This window comes from Hipposideros armiger, unplaced genomic scaffold, assembly GCF_001890085.2.
Source record: "Hipposideros armiger isolate ML-2016 unplaced genomic scaffold, ASM189008v1 scaffold_130, whole genome shotgun sequence".
Classification (NCBI taxonomy): domain Eukaryota; kingdom Metazoa; phylum Chordata; class Mammalia; order Chiroptera; family Hipposideridae; genus Hipposideros; species Hipposideros armiger.
The window spans coordinates 3,461,855-3,474,081 of NW_017731480.1; the positions used below are offsets into that span (position 1 = coordinate 3,461,855).

The 12,227-nt window shown below is 42.0% G+C and overlaps 1 pseudogene; it reads right to left on the reverse strand.

Annotated features, from left to right (window-relative positions):
- Positions 1-7,453: 7,453 nt before the first annotated feature.
- LOC109386241 (ATP synthase F(0) complex subunit C2, mitochondrial pseudogene) lies at positions 7,454-7,927 on the reverse strand (annotated as a pseudogene).
- Positions 7,928-12,227: the final 4,300 nt, after the last annotated feature.

The window sequence follows — 12,227 nt, forward strand, 5'->3', positions numbered from 1 at the left end:
ACAACCACTTGGGTAAAGTGGATTTGGGGAAATTGTAAATGGCAAAATAGAGAATGTACCCATCCTAAAAGCTGGTAATCCCACTTTCCAAAATACCCTAGAAAACTCTTGCACACGTACCCCATGAGAGAATGACAATAATTGTACACAGCCTTGTTAACAATAGAAGCACCCCAAATGCCCATCAACAATAGAATGGAGAAATAATTGGTGATATGCTGCAGAAGAAATAATTGTTAATTATACTCAGTAACATGGATGAATTCTTCAAACATAATTTTGACTAAAGAGGCAGATCACAGAAGAATGTGTGCGTTCTAATTTGAGACATAGAGAGTTCAAAGCAGATTCAACTAAATAACGTATTTAGAGTACATATATAGGTAATAAATCTATTAAAAGAAGCAAGGGAATAATTATCACAAAATCCATGGCAGTGTTAATACTCTGGAGGAGAGAGGGGATGAGAGCAGGAGAGGGTACAGGACACTTCAGTAGTGTATTTTGCTTTTTGGCTTAGGGACATGAGTGTTGGCTCATTATTATTCCTTAAACACTACACATGTGTGTTTATACTACATTTATTTTGTGCTTCATTATAAAACGTACAGAGGAAAGGCACCTGGATTTTGGTTTTTTTTTATATCTGAGTTCCCTCACCCCTGAGAAGTGTGGGGGATGAAGGAGAGGCATGCACAGTTTCCAGCTGAGAGAAAGAGAAATGGCCCTTCCACGAAAGGCAACCCCAAACAGGCTTTCTCCCTTAGTCCAAGTGTGGGCTAAGCCTGCTGAATCAATCACTGTGGCTCTGCTAATATGGGAAAGTAATGGCAGGCGTGGTTTTATTTATTTATTTATTTATTTATTTATTTAAAATTAAATTTATTGGGGTGACATTAATTAGCGAAATTATATAGGTTTCAAGTGTAAGCAGGCGTGGTTTTAAGCAGAAGTAGGAAGAGGCCCATTTGCAAAAAGGGGGACTTGGTTCTGGGGCTCAGAGTTCGCAAGATGCCTGTGAGGGGGCGGGGTTCCCATCTGTGATGGACATGTTAGGCTGCACCCGCACATGTTTATAATTTTTTAGCTGGTTGGTAACAACCTTGAAACAGATGATTTCATGTGAAAATCTTCAAATTCAGTTCCCCTAGAAAACAAATTTGATAGCATCGGAATATTCACTCTTCAGTTTAGCACAGTCCCTGTCACTCCCTATTGGCTTATACTGAACTTGCTAATTTACATTAATGCACTGACCTCTGAAGACATGCGTAACACCTGGTTTTTGGGCTCTATAAGTGGCACGAACGGTGGCACTTTTGCTCCCAGTGCTCCAGAAACAAGACTGGGCATAGCAGAAGCCTAGGCAATGCCTGTGATGGCTAGACACTAAGTGACAGGGTCTCTGAGGCACCAGTGAGGGCCCTTGGGGCCAGCTCGCGTGGACCTGGCATGGAGGGTCTGGGCTGGGTGGATGTGGCCGGAGGAGCCATGGCCGCTCCTTGGGCCTCACAGCAGCCTGGATAGGGATCCTGGCACAACACAGGGAGGTGGGAATGAGGACGGGAGGAAGTCATGGAGACATATTGATATTGGGCATCTCATTGAGCTTGACAAGGTGGGCTCAGAAACAGATTTGATTTGATGAAGAAATAAAAAGAAACATGATCTTTTTGCACCTTGTGTGTGGTGGAAAAACATTCATTCATGCCTTTTATGAGGTGTTTTACAATTACCTTTTGTTATGGGAGTTAAAAAAAAAGGTGAAATTATAAATGTTTCCAGTCTCTCTTCCTCCCACTCAGAAAAGTGAATCTTGTGTTTGCTAGTTCATCTTCTGTTCATTTATTGCTCCCAGAACAGCTCCAGGTGACAGGAGGTGGGAAACGAAGGCAAGAAGCCAAATGGAGCTTCATAATAAAGAGCAGCGACAGAGGGAGGGAGAGAAAAAGTGGAAGATGTAGAAGAGGCTGGGAGACAGCATGATGGGTAATCAGTCTGAGGGCCAAGTGGTGAGCAAGAAAGTTGGGGAGGACAGAATGGAAAATAGTAGGGTCACGTCAGTCATGGAATGAGTAGGACCCCCTTAATATTTAAATTTTACTTGATATTTAAGACAGACACAAGTCAAAGATTAGAATTGCTTGCTATTTGGCAGTAGGTGGTGGTGGGGAATCTGAATTCTTTGAATCTGATGCTGACACTTAGAAAAACAGGACAATGAGGGTCTAAGACTAATAAGGGTCCCCCCGTAGTGTGGGATACAACAGACCCAGACTACCTGGAGTAAAGGAGGGGACTTTTAATTAACAGAGACCTGGGCAACTTTAGAATGGGGCAGACAAAAGAGCAGAACCCGACGGATCAGATAAGACATGGGCAAAATCTTGAACTGGAAGGGAGTCAGCAAGGATGGGGCAGCAGTGAGGTGGGCCATCAGTGCTAAAGCAGAAGTTGTGTATTCTCGCTTCATTTCCCTCCTGCCTGCAGGGGCGGGAGGCTCCCTGAGAAGGAAGTCTGATGAGGCAGGTAAACCCTCAGCTGAGTTGCAGCTTGAGTTACTAAAAGGGCCTCACTAGTTGAGGAGAATATTTGGTTAAACATTTTCCATTTATTTGCCTAACCTGACCTTGCCTTGCTGCTGATTGGGGGGTGGGGGAGGGGTATTTATTTGAAATATGAGCAAGTGTTGATTTTTATGATTGCTGTGCTGTCAATCATGTCACGCTAAGTATTAGAATCCAAAGATTTAAAATTAAATTCATTTAAATTCAGTGCACATTTGCATAATGTCTATTGTTTGTATGGTATTTGAGTTTTGTCCATTGTGCCAATAGTGTTCTTTATAGCATTTTTCCTACATCTAGGATCCCATCCAGGATCACACATTGCATTCACTTGGCATGTCTCTTTAGTCCCCTTTTAAATGGGACAGTCCTTCTGCCTTTTCTTGTTTTTCATGACATTGGTATTTGAAAAGTATAAGCCAATTGCCTAGAATGTACCTCATGGGACATAGTATATACTTTTTTTTTTTTAAAGATTTTATTAAGGAATTGGGGGAGGGGAACAGCATTGGGGAATCAGGGAAGGGGAACAGACAAGTTGCTGTCCTTTTGTTCTTCAGTCTAGATGTGGAGGATGTCGCTTTACTGGCCCATGTTGGTATTGTGATCATTGCGCTCTTCCCGGGTGAGGCAGTTGCTCACCAGCCACTGGATGGCCGCTCATGGCGGCTCATGGTAGCTCACGAAAGCTCATGCCCGCTGCCAGCCAGCCCCACTGCAGCTTACACCATCGCCAGTGACTCACGGCAGCCCAGCTCCAGGTCGAGCTGTTGTTCACCATCTTAGCTGTAGAGGGCGCAGTGTCACTGGCTCTCATGTGGGATCTGAACTTAGGCCCTCCTGCTCAGAGCTGGCGTCCCATGCCAACTCCTAATCAACGCGCCACTCAGCCGGCCCAATATATACTTTCTTAATACTAAGAAAGATAGAGAGAGACTCTTCGTGCTCAAGAGACCTGTGAAATTATTCCACAATGCTTAATTTTAAACATGTAGCTAGTCTGCAAGCTAATTTAAAATTAATTTTAAAAGAGTAATTCAGGCATTAGGTTTTCATTAGGTGGTTGGCACATAAAGAAAGGTTTGGTGAGGGCTATAGTATATTCACAAGGCTCCATGAAGGAATCAGTAAACTGCAGGTTGGGAGGACTTGAATAGAGCATCAGGTACCTTCTGAGCTGAGCCCCTCAGTGACAGATTACATTTTCCATAGAAATGAACATATTATGAGCTCTTTCTAGGACCTGGTTACTCTTTCATCAAGTGAGAAGTCCAGGACCCTTTCTTCTTGAATTGGGCTGAACTTCTGACTGTTTCCATAAATAGAATGCAGTACAAGTGACACTGAGTGGCTTCTGAAGCCAGGTTAGAAGAGGTCACACAGCTTCTGCCTGATTCCCTTGGAATCCAGCCACCATGCTTTAAGGAAGCTCAAGCAGCCCATGGAAAACATCAAAACATCAGGGCCCGAGGCCTGGCTGAGCTCCTTGGCAACAGTCAGTGCTCACTTTCCAGCCATGTGAGTGAGAAATCTTGAAGGCTGGTCCTCCAGCCCCGAGTCGAACAGCTTCAGAAACATTACAGGGAAGAGAGCAGCTTTTTCTACTGGACCCTGCCCAAATTATAGATCTTTGAAGAAAAAAAGAAAATACCGTAACTGTTTTACCATCTAAGCTTTGAGTGTAGTTTATTGATACATAGCTGTAGATAATAGCTGTAGGTTAGAATGCTGTCTAACTTTCAGGTGTCACATGAAGAAGAGGCAAGAAACCAAGCTTGAGGTGCTTAGAATCCTTTCAGAGACAAAAACAAAAACAGCGTTCCAGTTCAAGAACACTGCAACTGAAAGGACCAGATCAGAAGTTAAACAGAGGGCTCATTACATCTACTGGACCTCATAAGCAAGAAACAGCCTTCACACCTGAAACGCTAAAGCTGAAACACTGACCGCCATCCCAGTGCTGCTCCAGGGAGCTTTGTTGGATTAGCCCTTCAACCTCCTGCCCTCCCTCTTAGCCTTTCACGCTAATGACCACATCTCAGCTTTGTCCTGTAGCTCTGGTTTACGGTGATTGTCTTCCATCCACTCTCTGCCTCACCCTGAGGGCTTAACTCCAGGTAATTGAAAGGGGACACTGGAAAACGTGAACCCTCTATAGTATAGTCCCAAAGTCAACAAAGGCAATAAGGGCTATGGTGCCTAAGATCAACCCAACTCCACAAGAGTCGCTGCACAAAGGACCCAAGTCCAGAGATGGTCTCAGGAAAATAAGAGCTACTCTATGATAGCCTCCCCAAGTTCGGGTTAGGGTTTTCTCCCATAGGTGGATAGTGACCTCTTAACAGCCAAAGAAAGAACTTTCAATCTTTTCTACAATTTGTTAGCAACCTTTTTTCTTTTCTCAACTACATCTAGGGAATATTTGGAAGACTTAATTGCAATTGATAAGCTGTAATTAGGTTTCCCTAGAGTTGAGGGCCAATAGCTACAGAATCTTATTAGAAAATGTAATTAATGTATTTCCACTACATGTTCGCTTACTGGGTGGGGTCAGGGGGAACCAGAACAGTGATGAAAGGCTTTTCATAGAAATTTTTTAAAAGTTAGCTAAATTACCATTTTTAAAGCCTCATTATAAAAGAAAAACACTCTTTTAATGCAGTCTTGTTCAACTAAATGAGTAAAAATGTTTCTTGGCACTTTTTTTTAAATTGCTATTCTTCTTCCTAGTTTCAAAGCAAATTAAGACTTAAAAAAATATTCCAGCTGCCAATGAAATCAGTTCATCATGGATTGGGGAAAATTTTGATTATAAAGGACAAATGGAACAAAGATTACCATGGCTAAGCGACAATAATAACGTCTGATTTCTCAAAGAAAGGATCTCATTTCACATAGTCTTCTCCACACTATTCTAACAGACGTTACTGCACTAAAATATATCCTCACTAATCTAAAATTCCACGAATTCCAAACATTCGTTTATTTGTAATTTAGGATCGATTTAGGATCGGCCTTTTAAAGTATTATTATTGCTGGAAAGAGTGCTGGATAAGTAATGATCAGTTATTAAGGTTCTTATCTTGGACCTTTTGAAACAAAGAATTGTTGAAAAGCTAAAGCACATGTCCTGAGTGGAAGGACGATGCAGGGCAGATACATTTTGACATGTAGCTTTTTGGGAGAGCTGCTCTTTGTGGGATACATAAAGTATGTATATGAAGTTGAAGGGCAGTCTCCTCATTACTTTTCAGGGTTGGCCCTCAACTTTGGTAGTAGAACCAGAGTAAACTAGACTCTGATTCCTTAAAAATAATTGCTGAATTAAACGTAATGAAAGTTTGCCCTTTTTCCTATTTATCTGAAACTGCCCCGCACTTGTTTCCCTGGCAAACACCATTTTCTCAAGGTTTAGTGCCTCTGTTACACCTTCTGTAAATCCCCAATACCTAAAGCAATTAATAAGCCCATTTTTAAAAATCTCACAGCATTTCATATATACCGCCATTATAAATGTATCACCCCTGATAGAACACGAGCTCTTAGGATTTTGATGGTGCCTAAATACAAGGATGTCTTAAAGGTTAAGAGAGGTGGCACCTGTAATTTCTGTGCAGTGGGAGAATTCTTTTCCAAGTCCAATACAACCCAAATGCTATTTTTCCTGTAGAGGCTTCAGTAACATTCAGAACAGACAGAAAACAGCAGCAATATGCAAATCGATAAAATATTCCTGGTTAATGAATATATATATATATTGGCAAGTATTTGGCCAAGCTTAATTAACAAAGCAAATTTCCTCAGAAGTAAAATTAATGATGCCCCTGCTCTATAATATCTGAACTTGTACATTTTCAAATTAAAAAACAGAATTCTCTAAAATTGGCAACAAGGTCCTTGATAGAATAAAGCAGCCATTTAAGGCAAGACCAACACAGAGCAGAAATCACTCTCAGAGAATCTGAGTGAGAAAAAAAAAGAGGCTGGAGGTAAAAGGAAATAATTCACTAATTTGTGGTAAGGATGGATTAGAAGTTAACCCCCAAACACCAGGATATAGCATTTTTATTTATTCTGTTTTGATCTCCTTATAAGATCTATCATTTAGCTATACTTAAGTTGACCGAATGGTAAACTATTATTATTCTTGTTTATCAATGTGAGTTCAGTCATTCTGAATCCTTTGATTAACTTTACAATAATTAGAAATAATCTCTGAAGTATTATCATAGATAGTAACCTGAATCAAATCAACCCATCCCAAAATTGCAGAGGTAATCAATATTCTGGTGCTCAGAATGAGTCCACCAGGTAAGCATTTTTCCTTATAGAATTGTTCCTTAACAAAGCATATTTCTGTCTGAGTGTACTATATACCCTCCAAGCATGCGTTCATCCTCATTTTGTCTTCTCAAGTTACAAGTACAGTGACTGATACATAGTAGGTATTCGATAAATATTTATTGTATAAATAAATGAAAAGGGGTTTTCACTTTCACTTTCTCCTTTCAGCTAAATCCTCAAAGCAAATTAGTTGAATGTTTGGGAGGTCGATACACAATCTATCTTACTGTTGATAAATGTCATACAATAAAACTATTGGTACAGTAATGACTTCCATTAAATAACAGTGATTTTGCTTGTGTCTTCACATCATAACTGATCAATCTTCACAGAATAACTGAAGCGAATGTTGTCTTTTTTTTTTTTAACAGTGAACAGGGTTTCTATAATTTTTTTTCTTATTAATCAGTATTTATTTGCCTTTTCTCTGTCAAACCCTGAGCCAACCACTTTCCCCAGGCTGCCTGGGGAGGTATACGAAAATGAACATACAGGGCAGGCCAGACACAGGAACAGAACTATGGGCGGTGGGGACAGCTCCTTCACGAGGTGAAGGAGATGAGAAAGGTCACCAGCAGGCAAAAGAGCCCTGTGGCCTCTGAGAGGGCAAAGGCAAGCATGGCATAGGAAAACTGTTGCTTCAGAGAAGGGTTCCTGGCATATCCAATGGTGAGGCTCCCAAACAGCCCCAATTCCAGCCTCGGAGCCCACTACCACCAGTACTGTGGCAGCCCCAGCCCCGGTGAACTTGGCTGCTGTGTAGATGTCCCTTGAGACGGTACTAGTTTGGAAGCTGCGTCTAGAAATGAGTGAGGTCAGAGTATGTGGGGCTGTCAAGCTGCTGAGGCTCTCATCTGTCAGTGTCTCTGGTCATTTCAGGACCACTGCACACAGTGATGGGTTCAGCCCTGGGAGGTGCTTCTGACCGAGGGGAGGGTGGAGACAAAGTTGGCGCACGCGTACATTTTCAGGGGATGAGTGGCTGTGGCAGGTAAGCTGCTCCCAGGGCAGAGAAGACAGAGCTATAATTTTTTTTTTTTAATGTATTTTGACAGAGCAGAAAAAACTTTTCTAAACCTAATTCAGACTGATTTGGGTGGATGTCTCACAACTTGAATCTGAATGGGATATCGCACTGTCAGGTTTTAGGCTGCTTTAAGGCATCAAGTACTGTCTTTCCTTATGCATTCCTCCAAAAACAGATTAGTAGATATTTCCTTTTCTGAAAAATACATGCCAAAGTCACAAAATTGCTACTTGAAATGGGAAATATGTTAGAACAATTATTTTAATAACACTTGGCAGATATGCATGGTTACATATTTTTGAGTAAAGTATTTGGAACTGGACTGAATGTCAGCACAACCAGCTGTCATCATTTGTATTGACACATCAAAGTAAAATTGTAACTCTGGGATCAAGAAAAATTAATGAATAACAACAGTAAAAATTATGTTTATTAATTGGTAAGTTGAATTACAGACAGAAACCTTTTTACAAATTAGAATCAGAGAGGTGGTTCATGCAAACCTGATCAACTTGAAAGACAAATGCTAAATATTCCAATTTCCTTTAATTTGATTAAAATAACCTCTTTTATTTCCTCAGAAAAGTCCTAGCCTTTGAGGGATCATATTTGTCTTTCTCATTCAATGCTTTTGTGCAGTGACCCTGAGTAATAAAACAGCCCTTGAGTTGGAAACAGAAGTATGCTAGCTTGAGGGAAGTCTAACCCAATTCAAACTGAGAGGCAGGAGGGCTCAGAAACGACCTGTTGGATGTAAATGGAACTCCTGTCTCATGCCATACAGTCTGACCATCAGAGAGAGTGATTTCCATTATAATGCCATGCGAATTAGGCCCTTTATTATATGGAATGGAACCTCAGCCATTGAGTTGAGGGGGAAAAAGTGAATCATAAGGATCCACAAGAACCAAACTTCAGGATCTGAGACAATTCTATTAACCACATGCTGCTTGCTTTCGCTGTTGGCTACTCTCAGGAGGTCTTGCTTTACTGGGCATGTATCTACTTTATCAGCCTTTTCCCTATTTATAAATGAGGAGACTACTTCCTATTTTATAGGACTATTGTAAGGACTAATGAATTAATTAATAGAAAGCACTTAGAATAAGGATGCGTTTCTTGAATCCACTCAGTCTTCCTTTCCCATTAGAGCAAAGCTTGCAGAAAGAATTGCCTCTTCTGTTTGCAATTCCTCTTGTCACATACTATCTTGAAACCACTCCCATTCAGCTTTCAAGTCCCCATCACTCCACTGAAACTGCTGCTGCTGAAGCCGTTAATGCTTCCCACAACGCCAGCCCCACTGGCCTCCCCTGGCTGTCTGCAGTATCTGGCCCAGCTGGCCTTTCCCCTCTCTTTCACTTCAGCCTCCCGCTCCTAGCTCTCCTACCTCACTGGGCTTTCATGCTCAGTTTCATACTCTGGTTTTTCTCCATCTCCCTGGTCTCTAAGTAGTGGCGTGACCCAGGGATAGTCTTTTGATCTTTTTACTTCTGTACCTAGTTTCTCCCTAGATCAGGGGTCGGCAAACTTTTGAGATGGAAGAGCCACCAGGGGTCAGCAAACTGTGGCTTGCGAACTGTGGCTCCGAAGTAAAACTGAAAATGGAAACAAACTACCATAGTTTCATTTATAAAACTTTTACAGGATATTATTCACATCATGGTGATTATGTAAAAATGTATTTATGGCTCTCGAATAATTTTTAAATTGTCGTGAAGGACAGGATTGGCTCTTCCAGGGGTCGGCAAACTTTTGAGACGGAGCATACCCAAAGAGACGCACGTGGCTTGTGAGTTGCAGTTTGCCGACCCCTGTTCCAGATTATCTTCCATCTTACATGCTGGCAATTCTCAAATATATGCCTGAAGGACAGTTATCTCCACTTTTATGTCTAATAGGCACCTCAAACTTAACATGTCTACTCTAAACACCTGATTTTCCTCCCATAACCTGCTTCTGCCACATTTTTTCTTGTCACAGGAAGTGGCAACTTTATCTTTCCAGTTGCCCTGTCAGCCTCGAGTCCCCTCTTTTTCTGAACCCCATTTCTAATCTGTCAGCAAACCCCAATAGTGCTATCTTTGAAATGTATCCAAACCTTGCCACCCACTTCTCACAATTTCCATTACTACTGCCTCAGTCCAAGCCACCATCGTCTTTCCCCTGAAGTACAATATTATAATACAATAGGTTCCCATCTACCCTGAGCGCACAACAGTCTGCTCTCAACACAGCAGCCAAAGGGGTCTTGTTAAAAGGAAATAAAAATATGTCACTCTCCTACTTCCCACACCCATGGTCTTCCCATTTCACTTAGAGCGGCGGTTCTCAACCTGTGGGTGGCGACCCCTTTGGGGGTCGAACGACCCTTTCACAGGGGTCGCCTAAGACCATCGGAAAACATTTTCGATGGTCTTAGGAACCGAGACATCGCTCCTCTATCCGTCTCCAGGTGGGTCCGCCCACATGCAGATACGCCCACATACGAGTACCTACCTGGCTTCAAGACAAAATGTAATTTATTTGTAATTAGAAATAAATATTTCACAATATATAATTACATATTGTTTTTGTGATTAATCACTATGCTTTAATTATGTTCAATTTGTAACAATGAAAATACATCCCGCATATCAGATATTTACATTACGATTCATAACAGTAGCAAAATTACAGTTATAGAGTAGCAACGAAACTATTTTATGGTTGGGGGTCACCACAACATGAGGAACTGTATTAAGGGGTTGCGGCATTAGGAAGGTTGAGACCCACTGACTTAGAGTAAAAGTCAAAGTCATTAGAGTGGCCTGTAAACAAGGCCCAACATAAATTGGCCCATCCCTACACCAACTAATCTCAAACCTCATCTCCTCTAGCCCCCCCTTACCCCTGCATTCCAGTCCAGCTGTTCTGGCTGCTTAGGGCCTGGCACTTGCTGTTTCCTCTGCCAAGAATGCTTCCCCCCCAGATGTCCACACGGCTCACCCCCTGACCTCCTTCTGATACTTATTCAAATGGCAGCTTCTCCAAGAGGCCTTCCTGACCATTGTATTTAAAATTCCACTCTCCGGCAGCCGGCCCTCCTTTCCTGCCTTATTATTTTCCATAGCATTTATCGCTAGTTCATATACTATTTATTTGTTTGAAAAATTGTTTACTTCCACACAAGAACGGAAGTTTCACAAGAGCAGGGTTTTGTCTTGTTTTATTTCTGTTTCTGGTGCGTGGAAATGGGTTTAGAACAAAGTAAGCATTCAAGAAATATTCAAACCGCGATCAACATAGGATAAATGGTCCCATAAATATCAGTAGTTATTATCATCACCTTGCTCTCAACTGACCAGTTTTCCTTCCCTGGACAGGGGCAGTTGATGGGGAAAATTCAATGATCGGAGAGCGTGGGCTACAGCAGACTCCTAGGGGGCTTGCCTCTGTGTTTGTGTGGAGCACACTGCCACCTGCTCAAGCTGCCGCCATCATACTTAGCACATCTGAATTCTGCCCATGAGAAGGTGCTGAATCGTGTGCTTCTGCCCGCCCTCTCTGCCCTGACCTCAGTTCCTCACCCAGAGCTAGGATGTTCTCCTGGCTGGGGATGGCGGGAGCGGGCAGGAGCTCCTGTGCTCAGAAACGATCAGAACAACAACTGATAAAAACAGAAGCGTCTGGAAGAATCACCAGTAGTTTTCCCTGGGAGGGTATTTTTTATTTTGTGTGTTTTGTTTGTCTGGGTTTTCTTTAATACACAAATGGAAGAAAAGGTTCGAAAACTTTGCTTTGTAAAAATGAGAAAGAAAAATTAGATTTAGATATTCTTATGCCAGCAGTATGTCTCCCAAAGGTACAGGACAGGAAGTGCCTCACCCATGAGTGGGACCTACTGACTTGAGAGCAGTTGTGTTCCTACAGAGGGGACAAAATACATCCATCCCGACATCGTTGGGCATTCAGGTCCCCCGACTAGTTCCACTTGTTGTAATGTCATGATCACCATGCCACATCCTGATAACTTAGTGTCCCAGGAGAATTGCCCACAGGGAGAGGGTGTGCTCCCCACACATGAGCATCCATCTTCCTGTTGGCTACATTTTCTTCATTAAAAATGAATATATTAGCTTTCTGGGTTTGGTTTTTAAGATGATGAAATGTTTTGCAGATCCTTGCTGAGACCAACTGATCCCCAAAGCTATCCCATTCCAAAATCCTATTTTAGTCTAACGTGTTTGTCCTCAGATGTCCTTGTGTGGACTCAGGCCCTGAGTCATCTGGTAGGGAGAAGCGGATCT